Source organism: Polistes fuscatus, unplaced genomic scaffold (assembly GCF_010416935.1).
Source record: "Polistes fuscatus isolate 324 unplaced genomic scaffold, CU_Pfus_HIC Scaffold5, whole genome shotgun sequence".
NCBI classification, from domain to species: Eukaryota; Metazoa; Arthropoda; class Insecta; order Hymenoptera; family Vespidae; genus Polistes; species Polistes fuscatus.
In genome coordinates, this window is record NW_025113129.1 from 9061269 (window position 1) to 9080533 (window position 19265).

General features: G+C 34.5%; 1 protein-coding gene and 1 long non-coding RNA gene across 12 annotated transcripts in view; both read left to right on the forward strand.

The window, feature by feature from the left end:
- The first annotated feature begins 9052 nt into the window (after positions 1-9052).
- Positions 9053-10001, forward strand: LOC122522347. The gene is made up of 2 exons (XR_006305032.1): positions 9053-9629; positions 9945-10001. It is a non-coding gene; the product is annotated as an uncharacterized LOC122522347 (long non-coding RNA).
- Positions 10002-10924: 923 nt separating this feature from the next.
- LOC122522348 (bromodomain adjacent to zinc finger domain protein 2B-like) overlaps positions 10925-19265 on the forward strand; it is a 140090-nt gene continuing 131749 nt past the window's right edge. For all 11 annotated transcript variants that reach the window (XM_043643393.1, XM_043643402.1, XM_043643398.1 and 8 more), the window contains exon 1: positions 10925-11030. The gene's annotated coding sequence lies outside the window, so the exon portion shown is untranslated. The remainder of the gene's footprint in view (positions 11031-19265) is intronic.

Sequence of the window (19265 nt, forward strand, 5' to 3'; positions counted from 1 at the left end):
TTTCTTCTTCCTCTTCTTTTTCTTCTTTTTCTTCTTCTTCTTCATAGTGCTTCGGTTAGTCGACTTGGGGTCGCTGCTGCAAAACGTGCCACCGTGCAAAAATGCGTGCACCGAACCGCACGGGCGTTTGCGCTTTCACACACATATACGTAAGTACACACGTATATGTCTGCGCATACCATATACAAACGGAAGAAGGAAAAAGAAAAAGATGAAGTAGAAGAAGAAGAAGAAGAAGAGGAGGAGGAGGTCGTGCATGTGACGCAAAATACATACAAACATACACCTACATCCATCCATTTATATATATATATATACTTACCTACATCATACATACATAACAAATACTTTCTCACTTACGTACACATAACATTCACCATTTATCTATCCATGCATGCGATACACCTACATATTCTCACACATACACAAATTATACATATGGAACATATAACCGAATACACATAGCACATACCTTTCTTGCTTAAATACACAATTACATACAAATGTAAATACATATATAGTTACATTCATCCTCTATCCATCCATCTATCCATAAATGCAATATACCTACATATACTCACACATACACACATACACAAATTATACATATGATAGCATATAACTATACGCATATAAATACACAAACACATTTATATACATATGTAGGAATCATATATCGTAGCATAAGAAGGGTAAAGAGAGAAAGAGTGAGAAAAATGGACGATAAAGACATAGAGCAAAAGAGATGATGCTGTCGTCTCTCTTTTCTCGCATCCGCCAGCATCGTCTTCCTCTCGCACGACCTAAACGAGATGACTTGGCCGCGAGAGAGGACAGAGAACGACCGGGGGGGTGGTGGAAGAGGGAAGAGCCAAGAAGACGAGAGGATGCTGCCGCTGCTGCTGCTGCTGCTTCTGCTGGTGATGGTAGTGGTAGGTAGAGATGGGATGGGATGGGATGGGGGGGAGGAGGGGGAGGGGGTTAGAGGGAGAAGGAAGAAGACGACCCTCCGGCCGTCGCACCGCACAAAGAGATCCGCGCTTCGACTCTGCCATCTCTCTGAAACTCTCGATCCATACGTACGACGACCATTTTTTCTTCTTTTTCTTTTATTTTTCTTTTACAAAACTAAAAGGACAAATCAGAAAAATTGTTTCGCTGCGAGAAAAGAAAATGGTGGTTGTACGGCTCATCCGTTCCGGAGAAACGGAGAAAATGGTTATTTCGATAATTTTTTTTCTTAATCACATTTAGGCATATGCAATCTTTGTAATATGGCGTAACATATATGTGAGTCATAGATAATGTAGATCATTATAAGAAAATAAGAGTGAATTCTCATTATCTGTTTCAGTGAAAATTTAAATGTATCTTTGATAATTTATTATAACATTTAGGCATATCTAATAAATATAGCATGTTTAATAATTATATTATTATGTAATATATTTTTTTATAATAATGTTCGTTTCATCAAAACGGCAGTTTCGTGTATTTTATAGGCCATGTGTATTATTTACAAATATTCAATTACTTTAAGTGACAGGAAATGAACAGTGAACACAAAAATGCAATTTACAAACACGTTTATTAATTTTAGTAATTCTGTACAAAATGAAATATCAATGGGAATAATTACAAGAATGGGGCATGTTACATTTTATTAAATTTATATCGAAACGTAAAAATTTATTGTTCGTTTCACCAATGAATGAAGCAACCGTAGATGTAACGTACATCCTTTAAACACTTTAAAACGATAAATAAATAATAGTCCTATAGGGTGAATATATTTTATATACTTAAATGTAATTTATTTAAACATACAAAATTGGGTAGAATGATGAAAAATTGAATGAAACGTAATATACGCTCTTATAGAAATCCTCTCATTCATATATAAAGTCTAGGTCAACCCTTGACATTCGATGTTGTTGGAAGGGAAAGAAAAATAGCAACCTGTTTCCTTGTCGTAGATGTTATAAATCATATTATTTTATTGTCAGATTCAAATCGGTATGATCGATCTACTGATCAATCTCGTTACTACCATGTAATAACATTCTTTTCTATTAATATCTTTACTTTCCCTCTTAATTCAATAATCTCATAATAATTGTAAAATATTACAAATTAGTGTAGCTATAATTAAAAGCCACTTTCTAAATTAATTTGATTTTATAGGAAGGAAATATAAGAGAGAAAATAAAAGAAAAAACTGATAAATGAACGAACGATATAAAGTTATATATATATACAAGGTTAACAAAATTCTTGATATTTTAAACGAAATTTCCTCTTTCTAAGGGTACGGTATATTCGCGAAGGTTTCACGAAAAAGAAATCAAGGATTTCGATCGCGTCTCAACGAAATTCTACGGGCGTAAACGAAAAGAAAGGTTCCAAGTTCGCGGAACGTCTTACAGCGTCTACTCCGAGGGGAGAGATAAAGATCGGATATATGGTACATAAATATATAGAAATACATACACCATATATACATATATGATACACACATATCTATACACGACCATACATATCTTAAAAAAATACTTACCTACATATGTATATACAAACATATCTAAACACATAAATGTACATATACTTATTTACAAAGCTGTGTATATCTAACAAAAAATATAGTACATGTATACATTTACATACACATATATCAATACATAACACATAAATACAAATACATACGTAAATGTTTAATTTATACACACGCGTATAAATACCTATACACCCAAAGATATATGTCGGTTAGATACTTTTTAGGTATTAGAGAAATAATTAGGTGTATGTATATTATTTAATACATATAAATGTATATAAAGTTATAGGCATTGGTAGATGTTGAAACGTCTCTTTTATAAAATTCATTAGCACGATACAAAACGAAGCGAGTTAGAATGAGAAGGAATAAGAGAGACAGACATAGAGATAAAGATAGAGTATATATCTGTGTATGTGTGTGTGTGAAAGGAACGAAGAAGGATACATCGTGCTCCGTCCATTATATCGTCCTATCGATCCCTCAGCATCCTTCGTTCCAGTCGTGCGAGTTTCAACGAGCGAAACCCCGGACCTATCGTCCCACAACGGGCCATTTTTGTCGGTTTCCCTCTCGTATTTCTCTCTCTCTCTTTCTCTCCAGCTCTCTCTTTGGTTGTCTCTCTTTCTTTATCTCTCTTTTACTCTCTTCTCGCACGCGCCTTTGCCATCTATTTTCGGCTATGTCGAGAAGGAACGAAATGTGTTGCCGTTGCACGTTGAGGAGGGATATGCCAAGGATAATACAAAATTTTCTTTACAGACCTTTTTTTTCTTTTCTTTTCTTTTTTTTTTTTTATTATCTTCCGTTATATATTCTATATACCAAAACACAAATTTCAATTTTGAAAGAAATTTTTTTCTTAATAAACTTTTTCACTTATGAGACTAAAGTGGATACGTAAAGTATTTGTTATTTGACATATTGATAGTTTTTTATGTGTTTATTAGATTTCAGCGATCGAAATCTGCTCCAGTAATTAAGAGAAGATTTTTAATAGCGATTAGTATCAACTTTATTGTCTGGACTTACATATAAATTCTTATAATTCTCAAGATTCTTTCTATTAAAGTATCTTCTTTTAATTCTTATATATATGTAAGTATATTAGGCACGTTAGAAATCCATTAATTTATATTAAAATTAATATAATAAACATCTTTATTGGAAAAACGATTGAATGGTGTAACAGTAATAATTATTTCATTACGATTATTATAATGATTCTAATAATAATTTCTATAAGCATCAATAGAGAAATAAATGCAGTGAGTCATAGGAGTATTCGTATCCCCACTCTTAATTTAAAACAATCAATATTTTCTCGCAATACAATATAAAACATTATTCTATTTAATTTTGGCCTTTATTACATTTGCATTCATTACAAGATGCAAGGTTTGATCAACCCAGTACAACTTACAAAAAATAATCATTATAATTTTTATAATATCTCACGCAAATACTCTAATCAGACCGATTATTGTTATCATTCGAACAAAATGATATTCCTCCGAAAAAATAGAAAAGCGTTTTCTGCGATAAAATTTAATATCAATTTGAATGTTTAATAATCCTAAAATAGGTTTCTGTGTTAAAAAAAAATGTCGAAGCTTCGCATTACTAACAAATATTAATTATTTCAAAATTACAGTGGAAGCGGGTACGAATACTACTGTAATACTCGCTGTGTATAATGAGAGAAAGAAAGAAATAAAGCAAGAGAGAGAAAGAGAGAAGATAGTTGAGCGATTAAACGCGTTCGCGTGTCCTTTACTCGCGTCGCAGGTGTTCCCTCTCGAGAGTCTACGGCGACAAAAGGAATCCACGTACGAGAAGACCAAGAAGAGAAGAGAACGTTCGTTAAGCTTTCACGAGTCAACCTAAAGAGATAGCCATGGGCACTGGCTACGATCTCCAACGCGTATTGCTACGTTCAAAGACGAAGAGAGGACAAGAACCATTCCTCTTTTCTTTTCTCTCCCTCTTACACTCTGATTCTCTCTCTCTCTCTCATTCTCACTATGACTTTGACTCATTCTCTCTCCTTTTTCTCTCTCATTCTCACATACTTTGACTCTCTCTTTCTTTCTCTCTCTTATACTGATACTCTCTTTCTCACTCTGACTCATTCTGACTCAGCTTTCTCTCTCTCTCTCTCTCTTATATTCACTCTGACTGTTTCCGACTTTTTCCCTCTCTCTCTCTCTCTTTTTTTTTCTCTCTGATACTCTGACTCTTTCTGACTTTCTTCCTTACTCTTTCGAACTCGTTCTCTCTCATTCCGGCTACGACTGTCTTTTACCTCGTTGGAACCTCCAACAACCCGTCCTTCTCCCCCTTTCTTTCTCTCCCTCCCTCTATCTCTCTCTCCCTCTCTCTCTTTCCTTTTCTTTTCTCCTGTGCACGCCATGGACCGCGAGCTACGCGACCGAACGAACGACTCTTCTCTTTCTCTGGATGGGAAACGAAGCAACGATGAGGCTTCCGAGTCGGCGCAACGACGACGACGACGACGACGACGACGACGACGACAACGACAACGACGATGAAAGAAGAAGAAGAAGAAGAAGAAGAAGAAAGAGATGGTGGTGCAGGAGGAAAAGAAGGAGGAGAAGGAAGAGGAGGAGGTGGATGGCAAAGTGCGAAGAGTCGTACGCATCTCCTTGCCTTCTCGAGATTAATGAGTTTCGAAGAAACGACTCGATTTACGAGATTAAAAATTCATCTTCCTCCATCTTTGCTACTTTTTTTTCCTCTCCTTTTCTTTCTTTATCTCTTTTCTTTCTTTCTTTTCTTTTTTTTTATGGTCGCTATTTATTGGGTCAATACTTGAAATAAATGATTGGTACTTTTTTTTGTTTAGAGAAATATTAATATTCAGCCCTGACCTATTCCATTGTTAATGCGAATAACTAATTATTATTCGTATGTACTAATCGTTTGTTCTTTCTTTTTTTATTTTTACTAAATACCGATCAATCAACTCTATGTATACTGATTATTTTTATTTTTAGAGTTTTCAAACTTTCTTCCAATCGATCTCATAATTAACTTGAAATTTTGTCTTTGCGAAAGGACGAAAAAGGTATTTGCGGAAGATAACGAGTTAAATTTATTAATACAGATAAATTTTTTAAACGATCTATATATATATATAAATATAAATTGCAAGACTATGAAGACACCCGTTAGGTGGACGATCTCGGGTCACGCAGCTTGCGCGGCCTGTTCAGAGGCCAATTAACGTAGTTACAGGGAGCAGAGTTCGAGAACGGTGCTGGTTTTATTACGATTATGACAGGAAAGTAACGAGGTAAACGTATCAACCTTATCGTAGTTATCCCTGCGCTCATGGAAATAATATGGTTAGTCGCTTCGAAAATAAACGCTCTTTGAGTTCATCTTGTTTTTCACGACGAAGGAGGAAGAGGAGCACGGAGAGGAGGAGAAGGTGGAAGAGTGAATTTCAATTGGTTAAAAGTAGAAGGATATTTTTACTCGGTTTAAAACGATCCATGCGAGATTTATTTCAAAGATTTTTCATTTTCGTTTCTTTCCTTTTGATCATTTCTTCTTTTTTGTTTTTTTTTGTTTTTTTTTGTTTTTATAAAAACAACATTAAAAGTTTAGTTAATCTGATTATTGGAAATTGTTAGTTGGGAAAGTATCGATTGTAATTAGGCAGAAAAATATTGTTACTCGGTTTAAATGATTCGAATCGAAAATAATTTAGTTTTTACACATAAATTTCTTTTTAATTGCTTTTCGTATAAACAACATTACAAATCACTTACCATTAGAAATAAATCGTAGCAATTGATTATTTGTGAAAGTATCGATTTACTTATCTGCTTATTCTATTAATCATCGAATAAACGTACTTAATTTACTAATCTGCAATTTAAGTTTTACAGATTAGCGCGGTCATCATCACTACCATTGATTAGTGAAATAATCTCTTTTTAAAAGCTTTTGTTATGCTCTCTATAATTGTATTTTCTTTTTTATTTGTGAATATATACGGATCGATAGATTTTATACGGCTGTATCTATCGGGCGTCGTGTTCGTTGATATATAAAATATATTTTTACCAACGAAAGCCCCAATGCCACGTTCACGGCTCGACACCGATCTCAAGCGTGAAAAGCGCGGGAAAAATTATTTTACTATTTTTTTCTTTTTACATCTCCCACACACACTTCACTATTTACGTTCTTTTCATTTTTAGAATACACTATACGTTTACAGTGAGTCACTGTACTCTTACCACTACTATCATTTTTAAACAATTGATATCTGCTTGTAATGCAATGTTTTCGAATTCTTATACGAACAGGACATATTTTGGGATTATTAAAATTTGTAAATTAGTACAAATTTTTATTGCTAAAGAATATTTTATTATAAGAGAAGTATAATTTGATATAAATGATTAGAAAATAGGTCTCAAAAGCATTATATAATGCAGAAAAAGACAATAGCCTTTATTCTTTATAAAAATAATCATTATATATTTATTTTATTACATCTTGTGTAGGTACGAATACCTCTGTGACTCACTGTATAGGGCATATACATATATATAGATAAAATTTAACGAGATCAAAAAACAATCTATGATAACAGAAAATCTTAGATAAAGTTAAACGATCTAAAACTTATAGGTTTGTAACTTTTATCACGATCATTTTTTGAAATTATTCTCAACGCGATATGTAAGTAAGCGTACTACCTGCATGACGTAATCGTTGATCGAGATCGAAGGAGTATAAGAAGGAAAAAAAAAAGGAAAAATAAGATACAAGAAGGAAGAGAAGGCATCGAGAAATCGATCGGAAAAATGAAAGATCGACGAGGGGCGGCTCGTAACTCTCTTCGATTATCGGATACGATCGTACCTTGCAATTTGTAAGTGCAAAAGAGAGAGAGGGAGAGAGAGTAATATGACGAGATATCCAGTGTTTCTCTCAGCTCGTTGCTTTGCACTAACGAGAAAGAAAGGTCGAGGCGAAAGCGAGATTCAAGCAACGTCGTAACTTTTAATGTATGCTCTCTTCTTCTTCTTCTTCTTCTTCTTCTTCTTCTTATTCGCGATAGTTCTCTTCTGTTACGAATCAAACGAACCCGATCTTCGTATATACTGTGAGGTATTCCAAAACTTATACTTGCAGTTATTCAAAAATAAAAAATAAAACAAAAAATCATCTAAGATTTTTTCCTGTCTTCTTTTCTTGTTTAAATTTTTGTTTCGCATTTTTGTAGAACAAACGACCGTACAGTTTCCGGGTTAATTTTCCTGATTAACTAATCGACAAAATTACGGGCTATCGTTCGTCGTCCTACGTAATAATCAAAGCGTTCGGGAGCCAGGTCCTTGCTCGCTTAATATCCGTGCTTTGTGTCGGGAAGTATCGAGCGTTGGTCGTTAGTTAACCGCGCCAATTAACGCTGACCTAATTATTCACGCGTCGACTAAGGGAAATGAATAACTTTCGAAAAGGTATCTTTCGAAAAAAAGTTATAACAAATCTGAAAATAAACGACTATCGATCAAAATCTATGACTCGATCGAAACATATCGTTCAACAACGTTATGCCTGCTATTACAACAAATCTATACGACTCTTACATTCGTTAATAATATAATTATGAGATCGAGTATCTCTATTCCAAATAAAATAGACATTTGTAAGGAAGATTGACCAGAAGGTCTTGTATAGCTCAAAGGTTAGGACAAACATCTGAAAATCAGAAGACCCGGGTACAAGTTTTGGTTCAATTTTTCATGAATTTTAAGTTATTAAAAAATAAGAAAAAAAAATTACATGATAAAAAAGAAAAAGAAAAAGAAAAAAAAAAGAAAAATGTGTAGGGCGTCAGATGGACAAGGTCCGGCCCTGTCGCGATCGCTAGTGTAAATCGGTAGACACCCGTTAGATGGTGTGTGTTGCGAAGTGGGGGGAGAGGCGGGCCAGGTGGTCCGTCGGTGCGAATATCCATTATAGATTCGGCGGAGTGTAGCCGCCGGTGCGCGATCCTCTTCTCTCTCTCTCACTCTCCTTTCGTCTGCGCGCGCGGCATTCTACACACGCATACACACATGCAGAAAGAGAGAGAGAGAGAGAGAAAGAGAGAGAATCACACAAGATCGCTAGAGATCAGTGCAGCGTCGATGTCGTGCGCGCCACTCTCCCTCGAAGAAGCGCCCACATATATACACGACATATATATTTATATAAGAATGTAGTGTAATGATTATATATATACGTTTATAATCCTTGATGTGTAGTAGTAACAGCGTATTACACGTAGTGTCCGCTTAGGTGGCGCAATAGTCGAGTTTTGCGGCGCCACCGGTTTCATTCCGCCATCGGCGCCCGCGACGTACGGACGTGTGTGTTAAGATTGAGAGAAACAGAAAGAGAAAGAGAAAGAAAGAGAGACAGAGAGACGCGCTACTACGACTCTCAACAAGAGAGAGAAAGAGAGAGAAAAAGAGAGAGATAGATGGATAGATAAAAAGAGAAAGAAAAAAAGGTAGATAAAGAAAAACGGAAAAAAGACAGAAATAATTTCGTGTGGTTTTAAACGGACATCGCCGTCGTCATCGTCATCGTCATCGCGTACTGTGCGTGTTACCCCCTCTCCTTCATTCCTCCTTTAATAAAATTTGACATTCTTTTAAAAGGAGAATTTAAATGAAATCGCGCGAGAACGCACACACGTACACACCAAACGTAAACGTTTGAAAGAAATTACTCCGGGAAACGGTAAAGGACAACAAGGTGCTAGTGGCGGATAGTGAGGAAGATTATCCGGTGTTTTTATTGCGATTTTTAAAAAGAATAAGAAAAAGTAGAACAAAAATAAACGGACATAGATAAGTAGATAGATAAGTAGAGATTAGAAAGAGAAGGATCGACGACAACGTGAAATATCGCGTGTAATTTTTCTTTTTGGTTTACGATCAACTAAACTTACGTACGAATGTAACAAACGTAACGAACGAGTTAATGGTGTCGAAGCGTTGTTCGTGTTCTTCTGGTGGTGGTAGTGGTTTCGTTGGTGCTGGTAGTAATAGCAATAGTACCTAGTTGATAGCAACAACAGCAGCAGCAGCAGCAGCTGCAGCGGCGGCAGCAGTAGTAGTGTAGTAGTAGTAGTAGTAGTAGTAGTAGTAATACTAGTAATAGTAATAATATTATTACATAGTAGTGGTGGTTGATACAATAATAACGCGCTCTGATTCCGAGTGTAAACAACTAGTGCGACGAATAAAAAAGAAAACAAATTTAAAGAGAAAGAAAGAAAGAGAGAGAAGGAGAGAAAAGGAAAAGATATATTTAAAAAATCTAATCTTTCTCTTTTAAAAAATGACTGTTAAAGGAAAGCAAGGATAAAGATAACAAAACGAAAAACAAGTAATAAAAAAAAAACAACAAATAATAATAATAATAATAATAATTATAATAATAATAATAATAACAATAATAATAACAATAAGAAGTAGAAGAAGGTTGCGGAGGAGAAGGAACGAAGAAAGGAAGGTACTCCGAGTGTACGATTAGCACGGCATCGGCTCTGGTGGCGGTTGCTGCTGCGACGGTTGTATCCCCTCTCCCCCTCCCACCTCTCTCCTTTCCCCCTTTTCGTGGTTCTCTCTTCTCTTCTCCTCTCCTCTCCTCGACGTTCTCCGCGACGACCGTTCGTATCCTCCTCGGAACGACGCCACCGTCGAGACGCGTCGTGCCGGGGCTCGACTATTCGCGCGAGGGGATACCGACAGAGAAAGAAAGATAGATAGACGGATAGAAAGAGTGAGTTAGTGAGACGAAGATAGAGAAAGACGTATAGCCTGCTTGCTTGTGTCTCGTAAGAAGAAATAGAGGAGGAGCAGGAGGAGGAGGAGGAGGAGGTGGAGGTGGTGGTGCAGGAGGAAGAGGAGGAGGAGGAACATCAGCAGCGGCAGCGGCAGCGGCAGCATCAGCAGCATCAGCAGCGGCAGCAGCAGCAGAAGTAGTAGTAACGGCAGTAACGTTGTCTGAAAGAAAAAGAGAATTAGAAGAGGAGGATCAAAGAAAAGGTAGAAGAGAGTGAGTGAGATGGATTGATAGATAAAACGAAAGAGAGATAGAACGTGCGGTGTCTCTTCTACCTGTGTCCCCCTCTCACGAAAGTGCGACTTCGGAGGCCTTGCTCCGATCTCCTAAGCATCGAACAGCCAAGCACAAGCAAGTAAGCGAACGAACGATCGAACGAACGTACGAACGTTCGAACGAACGAACGAAGGAAGGAAGGAACGAACGAACGACCGAGTAGTCAGGAGAAGAAGGTGGAGGAGGAGGAAGAGAAGGAGGCGGCCAGGCCTCTCGCCGCGTCGTCGTCGTCGTCTTCGTCGTCTTCGTCTTCGTCTTCGCCTTCGTCTTCGTCTTCGTTGTCGTCCAACGACGCGGGATATTTCCTTTTGGTTAGGTAAGCGAGACAACAATATAAATGGCTCGACACAGTACCACGCAGAGGGAGAGGGAGAGAGAGAGAGAGAAAGAGAGAGAGAGAATATTAGCGAGAACGTACGAACGCTTCGGCGCGAACCGATTCGCGCGCGACTTACTTCTCTTCTCTCCTTCCCTCCCCCTTCCTTCCCCCTTTTCCTCCTGCTGTCCCCTTATCTTCCTTCCACCATCTTCCTCCTCTTCCTCCTTCTTCTTCTTCTTCTTTTTCTGCTCCTTCCGTCCTTCTGCGACATTTTTCCGAGAACTCGTTGCCCGTCGTATCCCCCGTCCTCGTCCTCGTCCACGTCTACGTCCTCCTCCTCCTCCTTCTCCTCCTCCTCCTCCTCCTTGTCGTCGTCGTCGTCGTCGTCGTCGTCGTGGCTCGATCGATGGCCCTTTTTTTTCGGAGCTCGCACGTACCAAACCTTCCACTGTATTTCTGTCTTTATCTTTCTTTCCCCCTTCCCCCTCCCTCCCTCTCTTTCTCTCTCTCTTTCTCTGTCTGGCTACCTTTCGGTCTTTTCCTCTACGTCCCGGTTCTGTCTTTATGTTTATCTTTATATACTTGTGGTTTTTCTCAATGTGGGTTGTACGCACATTCGAAATACGCGCCAAATTATTAGCGAATCTTATTTTCTTCTTACGAGTGTCTTTTGTTTTGGCGCCAGTTTTCAATATCGTTCGAACTTGAAAATACGTATTTTAATTTTATCAAGGTCTTCTCTGTTATATATGAAAATATCTTGTTTTAATCTTATGGGACAAGTGTTTTTACGGTGATTGTTTTATTAATTCGGACTACATTTTATAATCCTTATATAATTGCTTTCCTTTTATCCGCCATAATACAATTTAAATATAAAAAGTTTTCATTCTTATCATTGAAATTGATAATTGAATTCTGAAGAAGTCAATTATTTAAATTTTAACTACATTTTTTAAGTAGTAAATCATGTTTTAGTTTCCTTATTCATTTAATATTAAATAAAACGATAAAAATATTCATTTTTATTATCAGAGTTAAATATTCAATAGCGAGGAAGAGAGAGGTCAAGTATTTAAATTCTGATTAAATTTTTCAACTATTAAATCATGTTTTAGTTTGTATTTAATCGCCGTAAGAGAAATTAAAGAATAACATATTTTCGTTGTAGTTATTGAGGTAAAAAATGCAACCTTGAAGAAAAATTTAAGATAGAAAAAGTCATCAATGATTAAAATTAAATGTATGTTTTTTTAATTGATTAACAGCTCACACACGTATATTTATTGACGAAATTATTTATGCATAGTAGACAGAGATAAAAGATAGTAACCGATAACAGTTCGTTCTCTTTTCTACTCCTATAAGAGAGCGTTGTCGTTAAAATATCTCTCTTGGGAACGAAGACTTGAAATGATCGTAAAACGAATGTTTCCTTTTTGATGAAAATAGGCTTCTATAAGGACGATTAGAATCCTAGAGTGAAACACTTCTCTTGTTAACTTTTTAGAATACAATTTACAGATTGTTAGAAATTTAGCAATGATACCTTTATTTTTTATTGCATCGACTATGTTTGATTTTATAGTTTGATGGAATTTTATTTACTTCGTTAACAATCGTGCGTGTTCTATTAAACCTGTACACGCGTACGTACATGCGTTGTACATGCTGTTTCTTTTATATTATATATATAGTGTATGTGTGAGTGTGTTTTGTTTATGTGTATAATAACGTGTACATGTGCTGCGTAGTATAATTTTTGTATACCGTGTGTTTATGTGCTTGTGTTTTCTTGCTAAGAGACAAGGTTAATGATCGTTGACTACTTTTATTTTTTTGTTTATTTCTATTCTTTCTTTTCGAAATTTTTCCCCTCGATACATTTCGTTTTTTAGATCGCGTTTCGTTACGCGCGACTTTCGATTCGTTCGATTTATATTTTAGACACGCTTTTACTGTGTAAAAGTAAAGACAGGACAAGACAAGATGTCGAATTGTACAGTCAAGTTTTAAACTCCTGCGAGATCTCTGTTGTTAGATAAAACGAGTATTACGCGAATCGTATGAGTTTCTTTCTTCGTACGTATGTACGTGTATAGGTACATTTGGTACAAACATTGATTCAAAGTATTCCCTGTTAGATTGTTTAGAAAAATATGATTTAGAAAAAAGAAAATGAATTTAAACAAATAAATAGTTTACCTAAGTAAATTTACCGCGAGAAAAGTGGTTGCTTCAAAATTAGAAAAAAAAAAATGAAATAAAATCGAATCACATAGAACAGGTGATTTTAATATTTATCTAAGAATAAACGCGATTTACATTGCAAAAAAATTTAATACAATAAATGGATAATTTGAATGCAGACAGATGTTGACAACAAATTTCAAATCATATCGGTTCCCTTGGAAAAGTGTCTTTGTCTTTGTCTACTTACATTAATCGTTTGGTTTGGTTTGGTTTGATTTAATGCAAGGCCTCCGTCGTTCGTTGTTGGGTTGCCGTGACGGTGTCAGCCATGACGGTGTTGTGTTCGTCTCTGGCGATTAGTCACGTTTCGATTTCGTAAGAGGCATCGATCGTCGTGCACGCTGCGTGCTTTGAAAACGCATCGAACGTTCTCTTCTCGACTATACTCTAACGTAAGATAAGCAAGCTTACCCTCCTACTCTAACATGATTGTTATCTAAATTCAAATTCGTATTACTTCGAAACGTTGTCAGAGAAAAAAAAGGGGAAAAGAAAGATAAAGATTGAAAGATAGAATATAATCTTTATTAGCAAATAGTTACTTTAATCGATCAAAGTTCAAAGTTTGATGTTTTCGAATCTTCTGTACTTCTATTTTACTGATCAAAAAAATATCTACTCAATCGATTTTCAAATTTTCTTAGGTTTGAAATACAGTTTTTTTTTTTCTTTCAAAATTAGGATTAGAGAAATGATAAGTGAGTAAACAATTTTTATGTACGTTTTGATATAAATTATATGACATTTTCTGTTATATTATAAAGTAAAACTATAAAATCAAAGTTAAAATCATATCAAAATCAGGACATAATAAAAATTCTATGGAAAAGGGAAAAGGGAAAAGGAAAAAGAAATCGTACACCTACTCGGATTGTGCTTAATTAATATGACCTTTTATATGACTGAGCTTTCACTTATTGTAAGATTATCTTGTATGATACTAATCGATAAGTTAGCTTTGAAATAAAAAGCAATGAATCTTTTCAAATGTAAGAAACTTACTGTTGGTAAAAGAAAACATTTAGATTATGGAAAAAAAAGGATGAATAATAATAATAACAATAATAATAATAATAATGATAGTGATAACAACAATAATAATAATAATAATAATAATAATGATAGTGATAACAATAATAATAATAATAAAAATGCAAAGAAGAAAAAAGAGGAAGAAGATGAATCGTTTGTAAAGGTGCTTTAGCGAGAGACGTAGGCGTTAAGGTTCTTCCAATGCGTTATCGTGACCCTCTTCTTTCTCTCTTGCTCTTTATAAACGCCCTCGCATCTCGCATACGTCGATAAACGAGATGGAAAGAAAGTGGGGAGAATAAGAAATCTAAAAGAAATTGTCTTCCTCGTATTTTGAAAATATTTCCTAGGTGATAATGCGTATGAATATATCTTTGATATTCTAAAACTATTTCTTTTATTTTTATTATCATTCTAATGTGTGTCTGTTTGTGTGAGAATTTTTTTTATTTTTTATTTTAATTTACAATTAATACTACAGAGTAGACAGTAATTTTTAAACTGACACACCGTAATAGGAATATTAATTTTTATTTTTATGACAATTTAACGTCGATAATTTACCTTTTTTTTTCTTTTTTGCGATGATATGTATCTGTTTAATTTGAATTTTAAATTTATATTTTTGTTTTATTATGATAATTAATTTTATTCCTTAATTGGTTTAGATTAAAATTGTTATATTGATTAGTTAATTTAATGACATTTTTTTCTTCATTTGTTTTTTAATACATCGCAGAACGATGTAACGTCTTTCGCCTATTCTCTCTTTCATTTTCTTTCTTTCTCTTTTTTATAGTGATTTAGGTCGTTAACGGTAAATCGGCGTGGAAGGTTCGCGCTCGCGAAATCGAAGAAGACTCCCGTTACGTTACTCGCGATTTAACCGTCTTATCTAGTCCGACACGTTGTTGTAACAATTAGAATCGTTCTTGTCACGAAAGTACATCGATCAATGATACTTTCGAATATTATTTCAAAATAGATTAAGAGAGAAATTTCAGTCGATGTGAAATCTTCGAGTCAATTTATTATCTTTGAAAATTGTTCATTTGTATTCAAAGATTAATATTTGTTGATTCCAAATAATATAAATTCTTTTATAATCATGGACGAAATTTGGCCTATAAAGGATTAAGTTTTGAACCTGGCCTAATCTTGCTCTAATCATTTACTCCGATCATTGTGATAACGTGTTGTATGATCCAATAAATTATTTAAACTTTTTTAATATCTAAAATGTATTGGAAAATTCCATTAAAATTTCATTTTTTTTTAAATATTCACGCTTTAGTAATTGCCGAACTAAAAAAACATGAACGATGAGTTAAAGAACGAAATATGAAATTCAACTGTAATTCTATGACGTGAAAACTTTCTTATATGAAATACTTATTATTAGATATATGTAATGTTCACAACTCTGAATGTTAATTTCTTCTCTTTTTCTCTCTTTCTTACTCTCTCATCGTTACGTAAATCACATAATAACGAAATGTTAAAGCGAGAAAAACGTGGTTCACCTGGGCTGCATCTTTAAGCTGTGAACGAACGATCCCCTTTCTTCCCTCACTCACTGAAAAACGTATTTTCTCTTTTCTATTTTTCCTCTCGCTTTCCGAACACACACACATACACACATGCACACATGCACACATAAACCCCCCTCATCCACAAATGCATACACTTACATTCAAACGTACATAAATTCACAAATACTTGCATAAAGCACGCATTCATACATATATAGATAAGTAAATGCATATAACATACAAACATACATACATAAACTCACATATGTATTTATATATATATATAGATAAATGCATACATCATACATTCAAACGTACTTACGTACTAAAATACGTATTTATGTATGATACATAAGATGTAACAACAGTAACACAACAGCAGATGCAATAGTAAGTGTGCAACAGTGCACCAGTAACAACACACTCGTGTTTGAACTTGAGAGAGTAAGCAAGCTCGACGTGTGCAAAATAGTAGCTTTTATTCGTATAATCCGACCTTCTATTTATCTGGAACCTTGTCTTCCCTCTTCTTTTACGTTATATCCATCGGTTTGAGAAACACGCAAACACGTAAAAGTTTAGGTTGTGCTAAAACAACATGAGAAGCTAGTAAAATGCAACGATTACGAAAAGAATGCGTAATCGGATACATTGACGTTACTCGACACGTTGTTCAATAATTACTCGACGATTTCTCCTGTACGAATGATATTAAAAGAGAAAGACAGAGAGAGTGTGTGTCTGTGCATGAGAGTGAGAGAGAGAGAGGAGAAAAAAAAATATAGCGAGCGAGCGATTACGTTCTACATATTTCAAAATGGAAGGAAGGTAGCTAAAAGCGTGCGGTAAATACGAGAAGCAATAAGACGCTGCTAAAAGATGTTTTCTCTTTATTTCTCTCTTTATTACTCTCACTAATCGCGTCTTATCTATCTATCTATCGTCGTGCACGAAGTTACGAAGAAATAAGACTAAATGCATATAAGTGTACAGTAGTACTACGCTATACTAATTCACAAACACTACTACTACGCGTCGTTGAAAGAAGAAAACGATGATACACGTGTCGTAGTTTGCCCCGATTGCATAACGAATGATTCTTTCCTCTTTTTTTCATATGTATATACATAAATAAATAAATAATAATAAGAAGAATATATAAATAAATAAGATGCAAGATTCAAGAAATAATTTTCTTGTTTCTAAAGAAGCATTTAATTGCGTTAAAATAACCGATTTATATTCCACATGATTTTTTTGAAAAGAAGAAAAAAAAACTAATAATAAGAGTTATTTTTACAGTGACGACTATGATATTGTCGATAATGCTACTACCGTTTTATGCTCTCTATCTTTATATCTCTCTATTTCTTTTTTTTCTTTTTATTTCTTTTTCTCTCTTCAAATTCACGTCACCTTAGAGTCGAGAAAACGAGCCAAGCTTGGGAAATTTTCCGATATCGTTTTGTCCCTATCGTGTCGTACGTTGTACTTTAGATTTTCTAGAAGCCCACCAAAAAAATATCACCGTATCTTTCCTTCGATTTCTTCGTCTTTCTCTTTCTTTTTTCCATTCTTTTGTTTTCTTTTTCTTTTTTCATACGGAAAATTAAGGAAATAAATTTGCAAACGAAGAGTACACGTTTATTAAAAAGATACAAAATACCAATCAGCTCTCGTAGACAAACTGTGGTTGTACAAAATTATTTTCGCACGCATTTAAACGTCCCTTTAAAAAATATCAAATAATATCACGGAATATTGATCCAACTTTGATTGGATTTTATTTTAACGAAAATTAAAATTCAAACGTTTTGTCTTACTTTTTTTTTTTTTTATATGTAATTACATTTTTATATTATTATTTTATATATTATGGTAAGACAATTTACGATTACAGTACGAACAATTTCGAATTAATTAACATTATTTTATAAATCATTATATTTCTCTTTCCGTGTCATTCTCATTGTATTTCTCTTGTAATATATCGACGTTACTATTATTGATATTATCGAGTAGCCTTGTTATCATCCTTCCCTTATCCGGTTTACACGCTTTAATGACCGTCTAAATGGCGATTAACGAGTAGTCGACAGAGAATATAAAGCTTTGCGTGCAACAGAGATTTCCTATTGGCTCGTGCGTGACCTTTGATTGTCGTCCTCTCTCTCTCTCTCTCTATTTCTTTCATTTACTTTTTTTTTCTTAGAATTAAATCTGCTCCACGTGTTTATATTTAAATGTCTCTTTTCCTTTACAATATTATTTCTTGTAGAAAGAAAAAAACAAGAAATTAATAATAATAATAATAAATGTAATTATAACGATGGTGAGACGATGACGATGACGATGAAGATGATGATAAAAAAGAATAAAAGAAAATGATAAACAAGGAAGCGAAAATATTTCGTCATTATCGAATGAAGATCGTTTGGTTGCATTTCATACGCAAATGCATTTCGTCCGGTAAAAGGATCTCGAAAGATTCGTGCTTTTTGTACTACGAATGAATGAACGAACGAATGAACGAACGAACATTCGTTTGGTATTAACGAAATTAAAGTTCTTCTCTGCGACCGACAAATCTCTTTGAGCTACCCGTTCCATCGTATTTAGCGCGCTCTATAAATTCGTGAAAGGGAATTCTTGGAAGGACGCATTAGTTGCTGCTCGTATTCGAACCAATCTGCATCGTCTACTATGTATACATATATATATATAAATTCTATGGGGAAAAGGATTTAACAATCTTATTAATTTGTTATTACATCAGCGATAGAACGAAATTGAACAAAATCTTGTCTTTTTTTGTTTTGCTAAAATTCGAGAGGTATGCAAAATGTATTTATTTATTTATTATTTTTTTTTTTTTACAAAGTAAAGAGAATAAAATAATTCATTAAACAGAAAATATCGTTCTTCTTTTAACATATGAATTTTTCTATGAACTAACGTATATCGTTGACGATATTATTTTATGGGAGTAAAGAGAGAGAATTCAACACTTTTAATTAATACATTAAAACATCTATAATTGAACAAAAATTTCTTCTTACTCAAATTAAAAAACCGACAGAAGAATAAAACCATTTTCCTTTCTGCGATCGAATTAAAATAAAAATTTAGATTAATAAAATCATTCTCTATTAAAAATCTTTCACATTTTCCATTGCACCCCCACTAACATGCATCATTTACAACATACAACCGTACACACACACACACAAATACACATCATAAAATTCTCCTCTCAAAAATCGGTCTACTCAAACGTTAATCATCAGATAAATGAAATAAAATTATTAAACCATTCTCAAGGAAACCCCAAAATGTTGTTACTAGCAACTAAACCTAACAAAAAAGCTCACTCGTATATCGAATCAAGCAACAACGTTGATTCGGGCTCGTAAAT